The sequence below is a fragment of the Diabrotica undecimpunctata genome, chromosome 9 (assembly GCF_040954645.1).
Source record: "Diabrotica undecimpunctata isolate CICGRU chromosome 9, icDiaUnde3, whole genome shotgun sequence".
NCBI classification, from domain to species: domain Eukaryota; kingdom Metazoa; phylum Arthropoda; class Insecta; order Coleoptera; family Chrysomelidae; genus Diabrotica; species Diabrotica undecimpunctata.
In genome coordinates this window covers 106,460,585-106,478,591 of record NC_092811.1, presented here as the reverse complement: position 1 = coordinate 106,478,591, position 18,007 = coordinate 106,460,585, and the positions used below count along the sequence as shown (strand labels likewise).

The 18,007-nt window shown below is 33.6% G+C and overlaps 1 long non-coding RNA gene across 2 annotated transcripts in view; it reads right to left on the bottom strand.

Annotated features, from left to right (window-relative positions):
- The window catches only part of LOC140450376 (uncharacterized), a 572,900-nt gene that overhangs the window by 33,034 nt on the left and 521,859 nt on the right, over positions 1–18,007 (bottom strand). For both annotated transcript variants that reach the window (XR_011952014.1, XR_011952013.1), the window contains exon 4: positions 17,133–17,300. This is a non-coding gene — a long non-coding RNA (uncharacterized lncRNA). The remainder of the gene's footprint in view (positions 1–17,132; positions 17,301–18,007) is intronic.

The window sequence follows — 18,007 nt, the reverse complement described above, 5'->3', positions numbered from 1 at the left end:
ACTTTTCCTGTTCAAATGTAATAACTCTTGAGTACGAGTATCAAATTTCAATATCCCACAAATAAATCAAATGGTAAAATATCAAATGTCAAAATCAATCAAGTATGGTAAAATTATCAAATTTAAATATCACACAAATAAATCAATTATGGTAACCTATAAATTGTCAATATCACGAATAAATCAATTATGGTAAATTGTATCTTAAAAAAAATATATAATCTTTATGTCCTCAATTTTTACATAATATTTCACTTTATCCCCGGCATATAAACTTTCAAATATCTGCTCGTCTACTCCTATCCTTTCAAATTTGCCAACTAGAAATATTTTTCAAAGCTTTACACGTTGGGGGCCATTTTGTTATGCTATTTAAATTGTATTATATTGCTTACTTAGGAAAAATCCTGTCTATATTTATTAAATGAACTAATCTCCAATTAATCACAATAAATCAGCATTAATTAATTACAATCTCAGGCTATTTAAATTGTACGATTTACCTTTGATCGTGGATTCAAAATATTTTCCAATTGGCCTCCTAATCGGGATAGGTAATATGACCTGAATAAAATACATAGAATTTCAACTGAACTATATGTGAGATGTCCTTTATTTTAATGAAATTTTATATAACAATCAATCCTGTAATATTTGCAATATACTAACTTTAAATATATGAGAAGTTGTTTTCTATCATGGACCCAAATGTTATTTTACATTGATTTTTAATATGTGTTATAACTAAGCTCTTTTTATAATTCCTTTTTTTTTTTTTAAGTGATCGCCAAATTAACTGTCTCTATTATTTATTCAATTTATTTAATTAATAAATGAAAATCACACTCCGGCTCTAATGAAATTTGACTGACCTTTCCTTCTCTGCCGTTGCAATTCTATGGCCACGCCACAACAAAAAAATCTTTTCTCTGCTTCTGCTCCTATTGTGGTCCAGATGACGTACACCTTTCTCCTATCTGTCCTTGTATCTCCAAATGTTTCCGGCTTCGTCTGCTATTAATATTCTTAGGCCCTTTGGTTTTCTATCTCTCTGTACCCCGTTCCTCACACTGGTCAGCTTTTACACCGCAAATAAACACACCCGGTAAATTACGTCTTCGGGACTTCAAACAAACACAAATCACAAAGCTCCTTCCTTCTTGGACGACGAAAACTGACTAACTCACCTTTTTTTCTCTCTCCTATCTCATAGCCAAAATCAACCTCCTTGCATTCAAAATTTGACCAATAAAAATCATCCACCTCTTGTGACGTATCTCGTTACCACCCAACTCTCTCTATAAAACGTCATTCGGGTAATTCCAGAAAACAAACTTCTTTAATTATTCTAACTAAATCTATCTGCTTTACAAATATTTCTTACTAATAGCTACAAACGATACCTGTTTCTCAATTCAATGTCTTTTGTTAATAAACTTTTACCGATATAATCTTTCGGGGAGAAAACCACCGCAAATCCCTGTCTATTGTTCAACACTTTCTATATACACTTTTATTCCGGGTAAAACCATTCCACAATCACCGACTTATTTAAATTTCTTATCGATAATATTTGAAAGTCTTGTCTCTGAGGCCTAATGAACAATTCTTCGAACAACTTAAAATACATATTTCGTCTTATACAGGATGTTTGAAAATTTATATACCAGTGTCTTTATGAAATATCAATAATTTTAATTTTTATTTAAGTAATAAAATTTGTATATCGGTTTTTTATTGCTTATGGACATTCAACAGTACAACAATATATATATATATATATATATATATATATATATATATATATATATATATATATATATATATAGAAATGTTTCTTCAACGTCGATATTCCCAAAAAAAAATCTTTATTTCGAAATAAAAAGTTACAATTTTTGAGAAATTCTACAAACTACTACATTTAATGATTTAAAGTTGACTACTGAAACATAATAATTACAATAATAATAAAAATATTGATTTCTTCCTATTTATAACGTCGGATATCGGAATCTGCTGATTCTTAATAGTAAGGGAGCTTATGGCTACATTTCTCCTCCCTCCATTGGTTGGGACTTCGTCCTCGAAGTTTTGGTTACTTCGGCTATCAGCTCGTCTAGTATCTGGATCTGGGCAGGATGCAATTTTTCTCCAAATAGGATTTTGGAAATTCGTTTTCTTTTCCTAATTAGGAAGATTATTAGGAAAGCTAAAATAGTTAAAAATATTATAACTGAAGTGGTGCTCAGTCCTATGGATAATCGGGGTAGTACTTCTATGGTATCTATTGGTTGAATTTGGCCATGTGTCTCTGGGATTGTTAATTTTTCGATTTTCATCTCATGGTTTGGTATTAATTTTATTGGAACAATTTTTGGAATGGAAATATCTTGAGACGTCTTTTTATTAAATTGGATACCTTCAATCATTATTGGTACATCTGTCGTCAAGAGGCTGGTTGAATTAATTTCTATCTGCTGGATTCTCATTGGGTGAACTATTCCTAGCAATATGACTTTGCTGGTTTCTTGGAAAAAGTTCTCTGTGATTAATGTTTTTGTGCAATTATCTACATTGGGTATGTTACATTTGGATTGTACATAGTTGGAACAAACTATGTTATCGCCTTGTCCTATACAAGTGTTGAACCATTTATTATTTGTATAGTAGCTTGCAGGTGGCAGAATCATAACATGATCTTTGTTTGGAATGGGATAGATTTTATAGGTAGTATAAGGAATTTCATGGAGTATAGGGATTTTAATTATTATGAGCATTGTATTTGAAGTTACACAAACTAAAGTTTTTGTTGATTCTATAAGTTCATAAGGGTGTTCATTACTATTGGGAATTGAATTTCTGGGATAAATTTTGAGAAGGTTCTCTTTAAGGTCTGTTATTTCCTTTAAAGTGAATAATTCTATATTGGAGATATTAAGTTCAGATAAAGTAATGGTTCTAATAAGTTTCATTAGAAATTCGTTTATATTTTGGAGATTTATTATCTCGTTGTGTAGAATGATATAGCTGTCAAAATCAGCTGATAATTTGTTGAGTGCAGATATGAGAATTGAATTATCAGAATTTAGTTTTTCTAAAAGTTTATCGAATCTCGTGTTAAAAGAGTTTCCATAAGATATTTGGTTATTAAATTTTTTTATGATTTCGTTTTGTTTATTTTCTAAAGAGATTATGTGTGATTTTAACAAGTCTAAGTCAGAGTCGTCTGGATTTCCAGTCACGTATTTGATGGCTGTACCTAGAAAATTAAAAAGTCCGCGTTTCTGTTTTCGCGTAATCTTGTGTAGATCGTCTTTTGTTTGTTCTTGTATGTGGGTGTATTGGGAGTACAGTAGCGAGAGAGGTGCATTTTTGAAGTGATCTTTGAAATAGCTTGTCGGACTAGCGTCAATACTGTCGGATAATTTGTCTAGTGGAATGTGAAGAAAATGTCTGTGATAGTGGGAGATTTCTCTTGATTTGCCTATCTCTTCAGCATAGTAAACATTATTCGGAATCTCCTGAATATTGAGTGGATGGACCAGGGCGAGGATTGTCGCAAGGATGATCGTGTTTGATTTCCAATACATTTTTCTCTTTTACCAGGTTCTTCAGGATTTCATTAAACTAATGTAGACCAGGAAACGACTATGTTTCTGTATGAAATATCCTGTGGTTCGCAGCGCCAGAAATGTTTCTTCAACGTCGATATTCCCAAAAAAAAATCTTTATTTCGAAATAAAAAGTTACAATTTTTGAGAAATTCTACAAACTACTACATTTAATGATTTAAAGTTGACTATTGAAACATAATAATTACAATAATAATAAAAATATTGATTTCTTCCTATTTATAACGTCGGATATCGGAATCTGCTGATTCTTAATAGTAAGGGAGCTTATGGCTCTACATTTCTATATATATATATATATATATATATATATATATATATATATATATATATATATAATCTAAAAATACCCTTGTGGGCTACTGCATGGTAATGCAGGACTCCCAGGACTTTCTGACCATGGGAAAAACCTAGGGTCGGTCCATAGAGAGACGTTGCCTTAGGGTCAGCCACCGTTGAGTGTTTTGCGTTTCCATGCCGTAAATCTGTTTTACCCACATATTTAGTGGCTTCACTCATGTATACCTGGCCTCTGCACTGATGATGGGTTTATTAGTCCGAAAGCGGCTTTTTAAAATATATTATATACCTTTTATAAAGTATTTTTTTCATAAATTATTTTTTACTATGTTTTAGTTTTAATTAGGCTATTAAAATATTTTTTAAATTTAGACAAATCTTATGTATAACTTTTGAAAGGTGAGTACTCACTTGAATACGAGTACTCCTTACAAGTCATTTTAAAAGGCTTATCTAATTTATAAATTACGTAAAATGGTAGTCATTAGAAACACTTATTGCCAATGTAGACAGATTGTATGGATAAATTTTCAAAAAAAAATGACGAGGTGGCTGCTGGCAGTTGCAGAATAATATTTTATAAGAAAAAGTAGAAAAAATTGTTATTACTAAAAATTTTCAGCTTAAATGATTGAATAGAACAACTGAATAGAGCCATTTACAATATTAGCAGAAGAAATATATGCATTAAAAATGCACTGGTTAGGGATGAATAGTTTAAAATAAGGTCTTTTATCAGCTTGTTGTTTTGTTTCCTCACAACTAAAGTTTTAATTAACGCTAAACAGATAATTATTATGTTTGTTTAGAGTGTAATTATGTTACTAATCAATTACTTCAAAAGAGGACTTGGAAAGTAGCCTCAAAGGGATTTAGTTCTGACAGAAATTATCTTCTAAAATTATTATCATATCCGGAGAAACTCAAATTACCGACACAACTAGGTGCACCATTATGACACAAATTTCACAAAACTTATATTTGAAATACCTTCTACAACATTCCACATTTAATTAAGCCCAAACATATTTTACAGTTACAATAAATTAGCGAACTTTGGACATAATAGTTGTAGTGAATGCCGGCATGTCCACTTCGTAATTTTAACAAGTGAAACAATGACGAAAAACGTGGAGTACGGGAAAAGTTTTGTTGAAATTGGCCGATGAATAAAATTAGTCGGTGGACTACTGGAAAATATGAGCAAAAATTTAGACATATACAGTATTGGAAATAAATCTCTTACGGTGTGCAAATTTTGTACTAGAAAAAGTAGATCGAATACATGATTCGATATCTACAGAACAGTGCAAAATTCTTCTGCATTTTAATAACAAGTTAGGTAATTATTTCTGATTTTCAAAGAACGACTGTTTATGGGAATGATATTTGTGGTAGGCGTGAAGGAGTTTTTATAGGAGTATGTAGTATGCATATCAATAAATATAGAAATTTATATTCCTATACTGCCCTCCTAAGCAAAAAGGGCGTAACTCATTTTTTTTTGAAAATGGGATTTTGGTGGCATGGTATTGTTAAACAACTTCCTCATCTATATACCAAGTAAAAAAGCCATATCTCAAGTCAAAGTACTTAAAAATCACTTATGAAAAAAGACGTATCTAAAAAAAGTCATGAAATCCTAAGCAAATTTACCATTATCTCATTTTACTCAGCATAAAGGTCGTAACTCTGAGATGCGGCCATTTCGCTACCTGATGCACAAATAAGTTGATCCAAGAATATATCAGCCGATTTGGAGTGCCTTTGGAGATCCATAGCGACCAAGGCAGGAACTTCGAAAGCGATCTATTCCAAGGAATATGTGATAGACTAGGCATGAAGAAAACAAGAACTACAGCATATCATCCGCAATCGGATGGTATGGTAGAACGGATGAATAGGACAGTTGGCAAGTATTTGACAAAGATGGTGTCCAATCATCAGCGAGACTGGGACCAATATCTTCCATTCTTCACAATGGCCTACAGATCTGCTGTTAACAAATCAACAGGTCAGACACCAGCCAGAGTCCTATTCGGACGCGAAATGCGACTACCTTGTGATTTAGAGTTTGGGTGTCGACCTGGAGAAGATGTAGCAGGTGAAGATTATGCGATCGAATTACGAAGAAGAATGGACGATGTACATGAGTTGGTCCGTTCCCACCTTCAGATCGCTAGCGACCGAATAAAGAAACGGTACGATAAACAAGCCGAAAAGGGTTGCTTTAAGAAGAACGACAAAGTCTGGCTCTATAATCCCAAGAAGTGGAAAGGTTGTTCTCCCAAATTGCAGCAGTTTTGGGAAGGTCCATACCTCATCATAGAGAAGATCAACGATGTCATCTACCGAATAAGCAAGATTCCGAGGGGAAAGCCGATGATAGTACACCATAACCGGCTGGCGTCTTTCGAAGGTAACCACGACGTAGATGAAGAAGTGGAAGTAAACCAAGTCCAAGATGTGTCTGACCTCACGTTTGAGGAATTCATGGGTGCCTATGGAGGTACCGGTAAAGCAAGACATGGTGTTACCACTGAAGAAAAGCAAGATCTACTCGCGCTCCCCGATGACTACTCGCTGGCCCTTACCATCCCGGCCAGTATAAAAGACGCACCAGGGTTGGTATCCGTCTTTCGAAGGAAGTTCGGTCGAATTGCAGAACTTCAATGCCAAGTGCCAGCTCCTGGGAAAGCCTTGAAACTCCAAGAAGCATCACGTTACCTTTTCTACCTGGTAACAAAAGACACTGCCCGTGACCAACCTACCTACCGAGATGTATGGGGAGCCTTACTTCAATTGAGAGAGCACGTACTAGAGTCCGACGTGCAAAAGTTAGCCATGTCAAAGTTAGAGTGCGGCCAATTATATTGGAGGGTTATCCGAAGTATGGTGGAGGAGATCTTTAGAGACACCGAAGTCCAGGTGTTAGTCTGTTGCAATCCGCATAGTTACTGGCGCGGAGAGAAAACCGTCCCTTGTCATTTTTATACAACTGGAAGTTGTAAAAGAGTGTCCAGTTGCCGATACCAGCATACCGTTCCAGTTCCAGTCCCGACAAGGTTCCAGGAGGAACCATCTTTTAAGAGGGGGGCAATGTTACGATAATTATGGCGTTTAAAACTGTAAATATATTATGACTAATTCTTTTTTTTTGTTCTAGTCATTTCGGCGCTTGTTTACTTGTCGGCAGAAATCTCTAGACCTTAATTATGATGAGTCATCCACGACTCGAGGTTTCCAAGCAGGCCGGATAAAAACCAGTCTGGGGTCTTCAATGGGAAATCACCGCATTCTCGAATGGCTGTGTTTTATATTTAAGAAGGAATTTTGTTGGGAAGTAAACAGTTAGTTTCTGAAGATTCGTAACGCACGAATTTTAATAAATTGTGTAATTAAGATAAATTAGTAATAAAGACTTTAATAAATTTGTGAGTGTTATAAATAGAACCTTTAAGAAATAAATAATAAATAAATTAAAATTAATAAAAACATTACAGTATTTTCTTTTCTTCTCTTCTCTTTGTCTGGTAATTCCCTATACTTGTTCTAGTTCGGCGGGTAAGCATTTTTGCATACGCTTCATTTTTTTTTTCTGTGTTGCGTCTTTGCATTCATCGTCAAACCAGTGATTTTTTCGGGTAGAAGTTTCTGTTCCTATTTCATCTTGTTTCCATAACAAAGCGTACACCTTCTAAAAGTGATACGGAGAGACTAGAAACTAATGAAAAAAAAAATGAAGAAATGCTGAATAAAATAAAGCAAATAAGAAAAGAACCAATGAAAACCAATGAAAAGTAATAAACAACTACAAGAGATAAAAGAGGGAAACAGAAAATTAAAAAACGCCGTGAAATAAATACAACACAGAATCAAACAACTAGAGAAAATAAGTAAAAATAAAAGTTTGATTATATCAAACAAATATAATAGGGTTTAAAAATAGATACAAATGATGATAAGAAACTAAAAGAAAGCATGGAAACATTCATATCACAAGAACTGCAGGTGCGAATAAAACTGAAGAACGCAACAAAAATTGAAGAAACAGTCTATGCCATAGAAACAGACACTTTCACGGATAAAATTGAGATACTATATTGGAAAATTAAGTTGAAGTATCATAAAGATCGCATCTACATAAATAATAATCTGACAACAAAAGAAAAATAAATACAGAGAGAAATAGTTAAAATAGCAAAGGAAGAACAAAGTATAGGAAAATAGACAAAAATCGGCTATTAGAAGTTGTTCGTCAATGGGAAAGAATGCATATGGGATGAAGAAAAACAACAACTAAAAGAAAATTTCAAAGAAAAATTGCCAAAAAACTAGTAGAAGAAAAACAACTGGGGAGATATGATACTGAAACGGCAAGGCAAAGGAACACGACCATGGAAAACGGAAAAATAAACTCAGAAGAAAGGCAACAATCCAAGGATATAATAAAAATTGGGGCTTGGAATGTGAGAGGTACTTATGAGCAGGGACCTTTAAGAAACTTATGGACCAAATTATGTTAAAATATACGATAGATATCCTTGCCCTGCAAGAAACTAAACAATTTGGAAATGAAATAATAAAAATAGAAAAGAGCACACTGTTCAAGAGTGGGGGGGTCAGGAGATATTTTAATCATTTACTTATTATGCTTCATTAAGTACTTAAACAAAATTTTATTAAAATTAAATCATTTAAACTGGGTGTTCGGATTTCTATGTCACTTAGTATATACACTCAGGTGCAAAAAAATCGATCCATGGGTATTTTTTGCTGAAAAAAGAAAACGTTTGAAGATAAAGAAAACGTTTGAAGATATTAGTTTCAAATCAGGTATATATGTAAAAGTATATGTTAGATTAAAATAATTTTTACAGATTATCAAAAAAAATCATTTATTTATAAAGTCACCGCCCTTGCAGCATCTGTGGGAGTTAGAGACATTTAGGAAGGATAATTAAATAAAAATATAACACGTTTTGAAAATAAAATCACTACACTAGTATGGTTGTTGAATTAAAAACAACATTCAATAAATATCTACTTGCTTCAGACCCTTTTTGACAAAAACCTGAAATAGCAATTTGTTTTAAGAAATATAAAAAGCAACATTAAAAATATTATTTTATTTCGCGTATACGAGGGTACACCTAAATTTACATACGTAATTTAATGTCTCTAAAATTATACAACTTCAAATAAATAAGAAATAAGGAATGGATCGACTTTTTTGCACCTGAGGGTATGTAAAGGTAACAGCATCTACTTATTCCAAGGCCCTAATTTTAATTTCTATGAGTGTCGTTATATTCAGGGCTACATTTTTGTGCTATACCAATTTAGTCTATTAAACATCAACGACCTCCTGTATTTTTTGTGTCAAGATAGTTTTCAAACAAATTGTCACATTAGGAACCTAATCAACCTTTTTACGCTTCACATGTAAAAAAAAACTAACGTATACGCTCTCATTAGTTTTTGAAAATGATTAAATCTGATTTCAAGCGTGGTCTTGTTATTTTTAGAAAATGTTTCACTGCTGTAGGTTCATTATCTGTTGAATAGAATTTATGGTTTTCAGTTAATTATTAAACATATGTAATAAAACTAAAATACTGGCATCGAACATGTCAATATGTACAATATGAATATTATTAGGACATAAAAAGGGTATAAATGGCAAATCCCTACCATTAATTAAAATATTCGCGGCTATGTTCAGTATATGAAATGAAAATATTCAAATTTACTTATTACAAATTTGTTTTTTATTAACCGAAACTAATAGAAATCGTAAAACAAAATAATGAGTAATTTACAAACTAATATTGTTATTGACAACGTCAGTCTTGAAAATGTAGACCACTATATATATATATATATATATATATATATATATATATATATATATATATATATATATATATATATATACACTCGCGATCATAAAATCCAGGTCACCTTAAAAATTTCAAGTTTCTTGAATATTTTTGCCTCTGGTGCAGTAATAACCTTTTTTTTAGGCTAACATATTTTTTATTTGTCATCAATGTTTGTTTTGAAAGAAAAAAAAAAACGGTTTTTTATTGTTTTTATTGAAAAAGCAGAAAACTAACCAAATTGTTGATAAAACAGGCATACGAAAAAAATGGAAAATACAGAACGTGGTAAAATGTCAGTGAAATTTCAATGATTAATATCGTGTATTGCCTCCACTTGCTCTAATGACCTCTTGCAGACGACGGGGCATACTCTCAATTTTTCTCCGGATTACATGTTGTGGTATGTTATTCCACTCTCTCACTAACAGATCCTTAAGCTCCTGTCCGTTGTTAGGAGGAGATGTTAGGGGTTGAATACGTTTTTTCAAATCGTCCCAGATATGTTCGATGGGATTCAGGTCCGGAGACCTAGCTGGCCAGGGTAACCTCGTAATTCCAACCTCGTGCAAGTATTGCATACTGATCGTGGCAACGTGCGTTCGCGCGTTGTTCTGCATAAAAACGACGTTTTCTCCAAGCCTTGTCATGGTATGCATAACATGTTCTTCCAGAATCTCCGTAATGTCCCTTAGTGCAGTTAAGGACCCATTTTCGATGAAGGGTAATTCTGTGCGGAAGTCGAAAGATACACCTTACCAAGCCATGACCGAGCCTCCACCAAATGGCATTCTTGAAGCAATGCAAGCGTGTGAAAATCATTCACCGGTTCTCCTCCAAACTCTTACACGTCTATTGGATCCAGTTAGGCAGAAACGGGATTCATCTGAGAATAACTCTTTGCTCCAATCGTTAATTCCCCAATGCGCGTATTGTCGAGCAAAAGCTAGTCGTGCAACTCGATGCGCCAGGCGAAATGGCGGCCCTGTAGCCATTACCCGAGAAGATACTCCAAAAGAACGAAATCTTCTCCTGACTGTTGCAACGCTAACATTGCGATTTCGTAGTTCCTGTGGACGATTTCGATGCATAATCGCAGTTGAGGTCCGGTTTCGTAAAGCCTGAAACACAAGAAAACGGTCATCTCGTACCGTGGTCATTCTTCTTCGGCCAGAGCCAGGTCGTCTGGATAGCAAACCCTTCTCCTGAAAGCGTTGAAGCACTCGTTGAACCGTAGAAAGGCTTATGCCAACAGTTCTTGCGACTTGCCGTTGAGTGTGACCGTCTTTCACAAGCGCAACAATTTGTGCCGTTTTAACAAGTCAAGGGTATTTTTGGCAAAAAATAAACAATAATAAACACTAATAATGGCACTAATAATGGCACTAATAAACACTAATGGTGACAATAATAAACGTTTGTTCGTTGCGTTTGAACAGAAAGTCGAAGCACAAATGAGACATTTAAAACAAGCGGCAGTTACAGGTACCGTTCATTTTGGGAAGTGTGCGCTTTCCCGCGAAATCGGCACTATTGAAATTCTTTGTTGCAAAGGAAACCACTAAGCCGACAACAATTCCCAGAAACATGCATTAGTTTGTATTTGTGTTATTATTATTTACGATAAAGCTCGTTAAAAATGAAATTTCGGTGATTTTCAAGGTGACCCGGATTTTATGATCGCGAGTGTATATATATATATATATATATATATATATATATATATATATATATATATATATATATATTGTTATGTTTCTTCTTTCCCAACCAAAGAAAAATAAATAAAAAGATCCATCGAAATAAAATTTCAAGATATCAATATAGACAAATTGTATATAGTAATTTAAGATAAGATTTAGTGTAGATAAGAATAGAAATTTGTTTGGCAAACGACCGTTTTTCCGTTGCAAACAAAATTATAAAAAAACCTTTGTTTAGAATTAGAAGACATTTTACCTGAAGTTAATCTCTTCATTGTTTGTAGAGTCGAGTATTAAATGACCATATTCTAATCTTTTGAAATATGTATAAATGATGTATTGAAAAAAACCAATTTTAAAGTAAGCTATTTAGTTTTCTCTGAAACCGAAATTAGGCTTTTCCAATATCATAGTAAACACAATTTAAGCTTTTTGATTGGACGGTCGTTTTTAAATGGGAATTTGGGAGTCGATGATGAGACAGGAAAGGTCAGTAATATTTTGGTCATCGAAAGGAAACAGTCGGGTGTCTCAAGATAGGGTGTGGTTCGTGAGTTTGGATACCGGCGTAACGAAAAAAAGTGAATAGTTTGAAGAAGGAGATAACAAGTAGATTAAAAGAGGTCCTTGTATCTACCGTGGGCATTTTATAAAGTATATGTGAAAGTATTCTTACGGCATCAAGTTGACAAAAGGAGGTCCTGGTGTCATAAATAAGTAGCGGAGTTTGGAGAAGTGAATCAGGTGTTTTTTGTGTAGTCTGAAGGAGGTTTGCAGAGACGTAAAGAAAGAGCCGAGGTGCCAAAGAGGGGAGATCACATCTTTGAGGAGACTGGACTTTTCTGGGTATGTTCCAACATACAACTCAAGAAGAAAATAAACTGTAAGTGTTTGTACAATTGAATTTTATATCTGTGAAGGATCGTTTCGACATCATGGTCATTAGCATTCAAATTTAAGAACTGAGGTTTTGTTAGGCTAATCAAAAGTTTAAAGTTTTGTGGTTTCTTTTTTTCAAGTAAAGAAAATTTTAAGTAAAATTGGTTTTTCACGTAATATAAATGTATGTAGCTTTATAATCTTATTATCATAATAATTTGATTTATTTTCTTGTATGCTGATTGATAAGATAACGACAGAATTTAATAATTGTTTTATTCGTTCATATAAAATAAAGAAACGTAAATCTTTGTAATATAATATATTTGTATTATTATCCTTTCTTCTCTCCCGATAAAAGACAACTAGAAAATCTTTTGAATCCATCGAACACAGGTAATACAAGGATTATTTTACTTTTGATAACAGATAAGTTATAATTTTTTTTATTGGCTCAATAAACTAAGTTTGAACTCAAAATAAACAATCATAACAAATGGCCCCCAACGTGTAAGGCGTAGAAAGTATTTCTAGTTAAAATTTAAACGGATAGAGAAAGAAAGCAGATTGATTGAAAATTTATTTGCCGATGGTTAAAGTTTATAATATTTGCTTTTATGACATTACATTTCAAATTTCTCTAGGTACAAATTTTTACATGATATAATTTATGATATTTGATTGATTTTTACAACTGACAAAATTATATATATATATATATATATATATATATATATATATATATATATATATATATATATATATATATATATATATATATATTGGACCGACCATTAATATCCTCAAAGAAAACCAAACAGCCCAAATAAAAAGACGCATACAATTGTCTTGGATAGCTTTCGGCAAGTTAAGCTTTATCTCGAAGAATAAAGATACAACAATGTGTCTGAAACGTAGAGTTTATGACAAATGTATCTTGCCTGTAACTACATATGGACTGGAGACCATGGCCTTTACAAAGAAAACCTTAGAACAGCTCAGTACAACAAAAAGAGCGATGGAGAAGGCCACGCTAGGGATTAGTTTGAGAGACAAGATTGGAAATATCGACATTCGTGAAAGAACAAAGATTACTGATGTCGCAGAACGTATAGCAAGGCCCAAGTGGCAATAGGTCGGATATGTTGCCCGAGATAATCCCGAAAAATTGACACAGAGATTAACAAACTGGAGACCAAGAGAGAACAGGCGAGGAGTAGGCAGACCACAGAAGAGGTGGGCAGATGATATCAAACAAATCGCGGGCAAGCAGTGGATGAGAATTGCCAAGAGTAGAAATCAATGGAAACAAATGGAAGAGGCCTATGTCCAGTAGTGGACGAATACAGGCGGAAGAAGAAGAATAAAAATAGTACATAAATATTATTCGATAATTTCGCAGCTCATCACAGTGTGGTGTAATGGGAGAAATTATTAAGATTTTCATATGTATTAGCAAGATTAATTAATACTGTATTAATATGTATTAAATCACCAGGACCTAATGAGGTGCATGGTGAAATTTTAAGGCTATTAAAAGCACACCAAATCACAGCTCTTACGAAATTATTCAACAACATCTACAGCTTTTGAGAAATTATTCAACAACATCTACGAGACTGGTTACTTACCAAAAAACTGACTACTATCAATATTCATTCCACTTCCTAAAAAACCAAACGCTAGAAAATGTGAAGAACATAGATTAATTAGTTTGATGAGCCATGTACTTAAAGTACAGTAATGAGCCGTACTTTGGGAAACGACAAAATTACTGATACTGGAAAGAAAGATACTGCGGACTATCTATGAGCCTTGCAGAGAGGAGACAACAGGAGAATAGAGAAGAAGACACAATAATGAACTCCAGATAGTATATGGAGATGAAAACATAGTACGCTACATTAAAGCAAACCGAATAAGATGGGTGGGCCACGTACTAAGATCAAGTGACGAAAGACTCCTGAACGCCATATTCTGGGAAAGGACCGATGGCAGAAGGTCAGTTGGTCGCCCAAGAAAGAGATGGAAGGACGCAGTAGCCAGTGATCTACGCAAAATGGGAATAAAGCAATGGGAAATAGCTGCTCAGGACCGACAACAATGGAGGAAAATAGTAAACGCGGCCAAGACTCAGATACAGTTGTAGAGCTAAGTGATGATGATGTACTTAAAGTACTCCTTACTATTATTCACTCGCGCATATACACCAAATTAGAAGAACACTTGAGTGAAGTTCAATTTAGATTCAGAGCAGGACTCGGAACGAGAGAAGCACTTTTCAGTTTGCAAGTTCTAATACAGAGAGCCAGGGATGTCAACTACAATGTGTATGCATGTTTCATTGGTTTCGAGAAGGCATTTGATAAAGTCCCACATGGGAAATTAAACGATATCCTAAAAACATCAGGACTCGATGATAAGGATATAAGACTGATCTCCAACTTAGAAAGTCCCAAGATTAGAAAATGAACTATCCGAGATCTTCACAGTCGAAAAATAAGTTAGACAGAGTTGCATATTGTCACCGGCATTATTTAACATATACTCTGAAAACATCTTTAGAGAGGCCTTGGACGCATCAGAAGATGGGATTGCTGTAAATGGCCAACTTATAAACAATATTAGATATGCAGATGATACAGTGTTGCTGGCAGATGGCCTAAAACTATATTGCAAGAAGACAAAAATAATGATTATTAGTAAGAACATCAACATAAACGCCCAAATTACAATAGGCGATACAACGTTAGAAAGATTGGAAAAAATAGGCTATTTGGGCTACAATATTAAGGATACTTGGGATCACAGCTACGATATAAAAACTCGTTTTTAAAAAGCCAGAAGCTCTTTTAACAGCTTTAGGAAGATTCTCTACAACTTATCTTTAAGTATGAATATATGCATAAGAATTCTTAAATGTTACGTCTTTAGTGTCTTCCTCTATGAAATTGGTCAAGATTGTGTAATATGTAATCTGAGTAATAGACCAAAGAACTAAGAATTTTCCAGTGACATTCGTTGATGCAAGTATCTAACAATTCGACGGTTAAACCCCCCTTTGCTCCACAAGCTGGAGTATACCAGGGCTCAATACTTGCTCCAGTATTATACAGAGTCTACAACAGTGACATCCACCGCTCACAGCAAGGATCGGAGTCCCTCCTACTTTTCGCGGATGATACGGCCCTCCTCACATCAGGGTCTCACAGAGAGCGTGGACAACAACGGTCTGTATTCGAACGATCACAAAACTACCTTGACAGAGTTATTAGGTGGTGCAATAAATGGAGAGTGACTATAAATCCCTCCAAAACACAAACTGAATGAACTTTAAATTCCATAAGAGAAACACTGACTCATAAATGTTTATTTAGGTGCTGGTATAATTTTAATATGAAAATAAGTTATATGTAAATTTATCAATTAATATAAATACTGTGTGTGTATGCAATCAAATTACGGTACCTGTGATGTTGATGTAACACTTATTCTTCTCCCACAGTACACTGGGGTTGAATCTTCTCAAAGCCACGTCGTCAGGTTACACAAAAATACTGAAGTGTTTATCGCGCTGATTTATACAAGACTGAAACTGAGGTGCGTGTCATCTCGTAGCTTTGCTCCTTTAAGGCTTTAGGGGGCGGACTGTACAGGTCCGTATTTATTCACGATTGACAAGACATACTACACACACGTTAATTAAAGAATTAAATATAAAAATAAAATAATAAAGATTATTAATAAAAACTAAGAATATGTGTGGAGGGACGTAACACAAACCATTCTTTTCAAAACTTTAAATTGTCGCGACCTAATTTTCAAAAACTCGGTTTCCTACTTGGGAGTTCGTTTTACAAGGACTCACCATTAGCAGTTTCTCCATCTTTACATGGAGAGAAGTCTGGAGCTTAGAAATTATTGTAACACCCTTAGCTGACATTGGACCATTTATCACCTCCTTCCGTTTAGGTACAGTACACATTATTGATATGGTACGCCAGTACATCCTCACAAAGTCAGTTATTCGTACACCCTGCTCATGTTTTTCAATGATTTCACGTTTTAGTTCAATAGACATTATCTTCTTCTTCAAACCCATGGTTGTAAAAATAAATGTAATATTTTAATATACAAAAAGCACAAAACGTGAACCCAACTTATCAACAATACTTCGAAAATGAGGGAAACAAGTAGAGAGACTGAGGTCTATAGTAAAAATTTACACAGTGTAAATTACACCGACATCGAGAGTGCAATATGGTTAGTATTAGAATCCAAATTTTTGTCGGATTTAACTTCAAATGACCATTTAATTTATCGATCCAAGTAATAGTCAAGAATAGACCCGTAAAATGATCTTTATGGCGAGGCTGTAAAGATCTATCACCAGTAAAACTACCTTTTATTTACAAAGCAAATTAGAAGTAGTCTAATAAGAGGTATAAATTTGAATAAAATCCGATTCCTCGTAGCTCAAATCTTGCTCTCATCTCAAAGTAAAATATCGCTCGCTTCGCGGCTCTTATCTCAAAACGCTCGTATATTAGGACGCTAGTATACCGAGATACCACTGTACTTCGAACTATTCACAGAAAAAATTAAAAATGTGAGTAGATCATTAAATTGTGAATATTTTGCGTGAACACGCATTAAACAAAAATTGTATTATGTTATTCTGAATAGTGTGTAATAGTAATAAATCAATAAGAGTTATAAACAAAGCTATCACTTACCTAAACCAGATCGCTGTTCTTTATTTCGTAGAAAGCGGTGGTAAATTTTGATAATTTCGGCCTAAGTAAAGTCTCTACACCTTTCTTCGAAAAGCAGTCTTCCATTGATTCAGAGTAAAGTCGGTGAAATTTGTCGAAACCCTCCCTTGTTCTATTTGTTCCGTGCACCTGTTGATAAAATGTCAAAATAAGTCATTATACAAAATCGTAAATCATGATATAATGAAAGAATATTGTTATCCAGGCACATCACACAAAATTTGGTCAAACAAAAATAAAGAAGAGAAGGAGCATGTAAGCTCATGGACTTTGTAAACCATAATGCTGAATTTTTTTACTTTTTCTTCTATGATAACTTCCATTTGAAAGTTTTAGAAATTTTCCACAAAAAAGACTAATTAAATTTTAAGAAAACTTTTCGCTAGTGTTCGATAATGATCTCGTGAACATTATTAATGGTTTTATTTAAAAACTAAACGTATGATAAAAATATCACGTTTGAAATAGGTAAATATTGATACCCATTAAATAAATATTTAAAAATATACATCGAATGTGTATATACATTAGTATTAATGTATCGTGTCGACCATAATAAATGAGTTTTTATGAAAACATTTTTCATCAATAACATCATTTATTACAAATTCACTTCTCTTTAAAAATCTCCTATTTAAAACTGAATAATGGTGTTTTAGTGTGTCATACCAGGAATGTTGAATAAATCTGCAGTGAAAACACAACAAAAAACCAATTTACAAAAAGTTTATTTCTTTGAGAAACCAGATTTTCAATTTAGTTAGTCTGAGTAAGTAGTTAACTTATTTAATAAATATTTGTTAAATTAGTCAGTATTTGTGCTAATGAGAAAATGA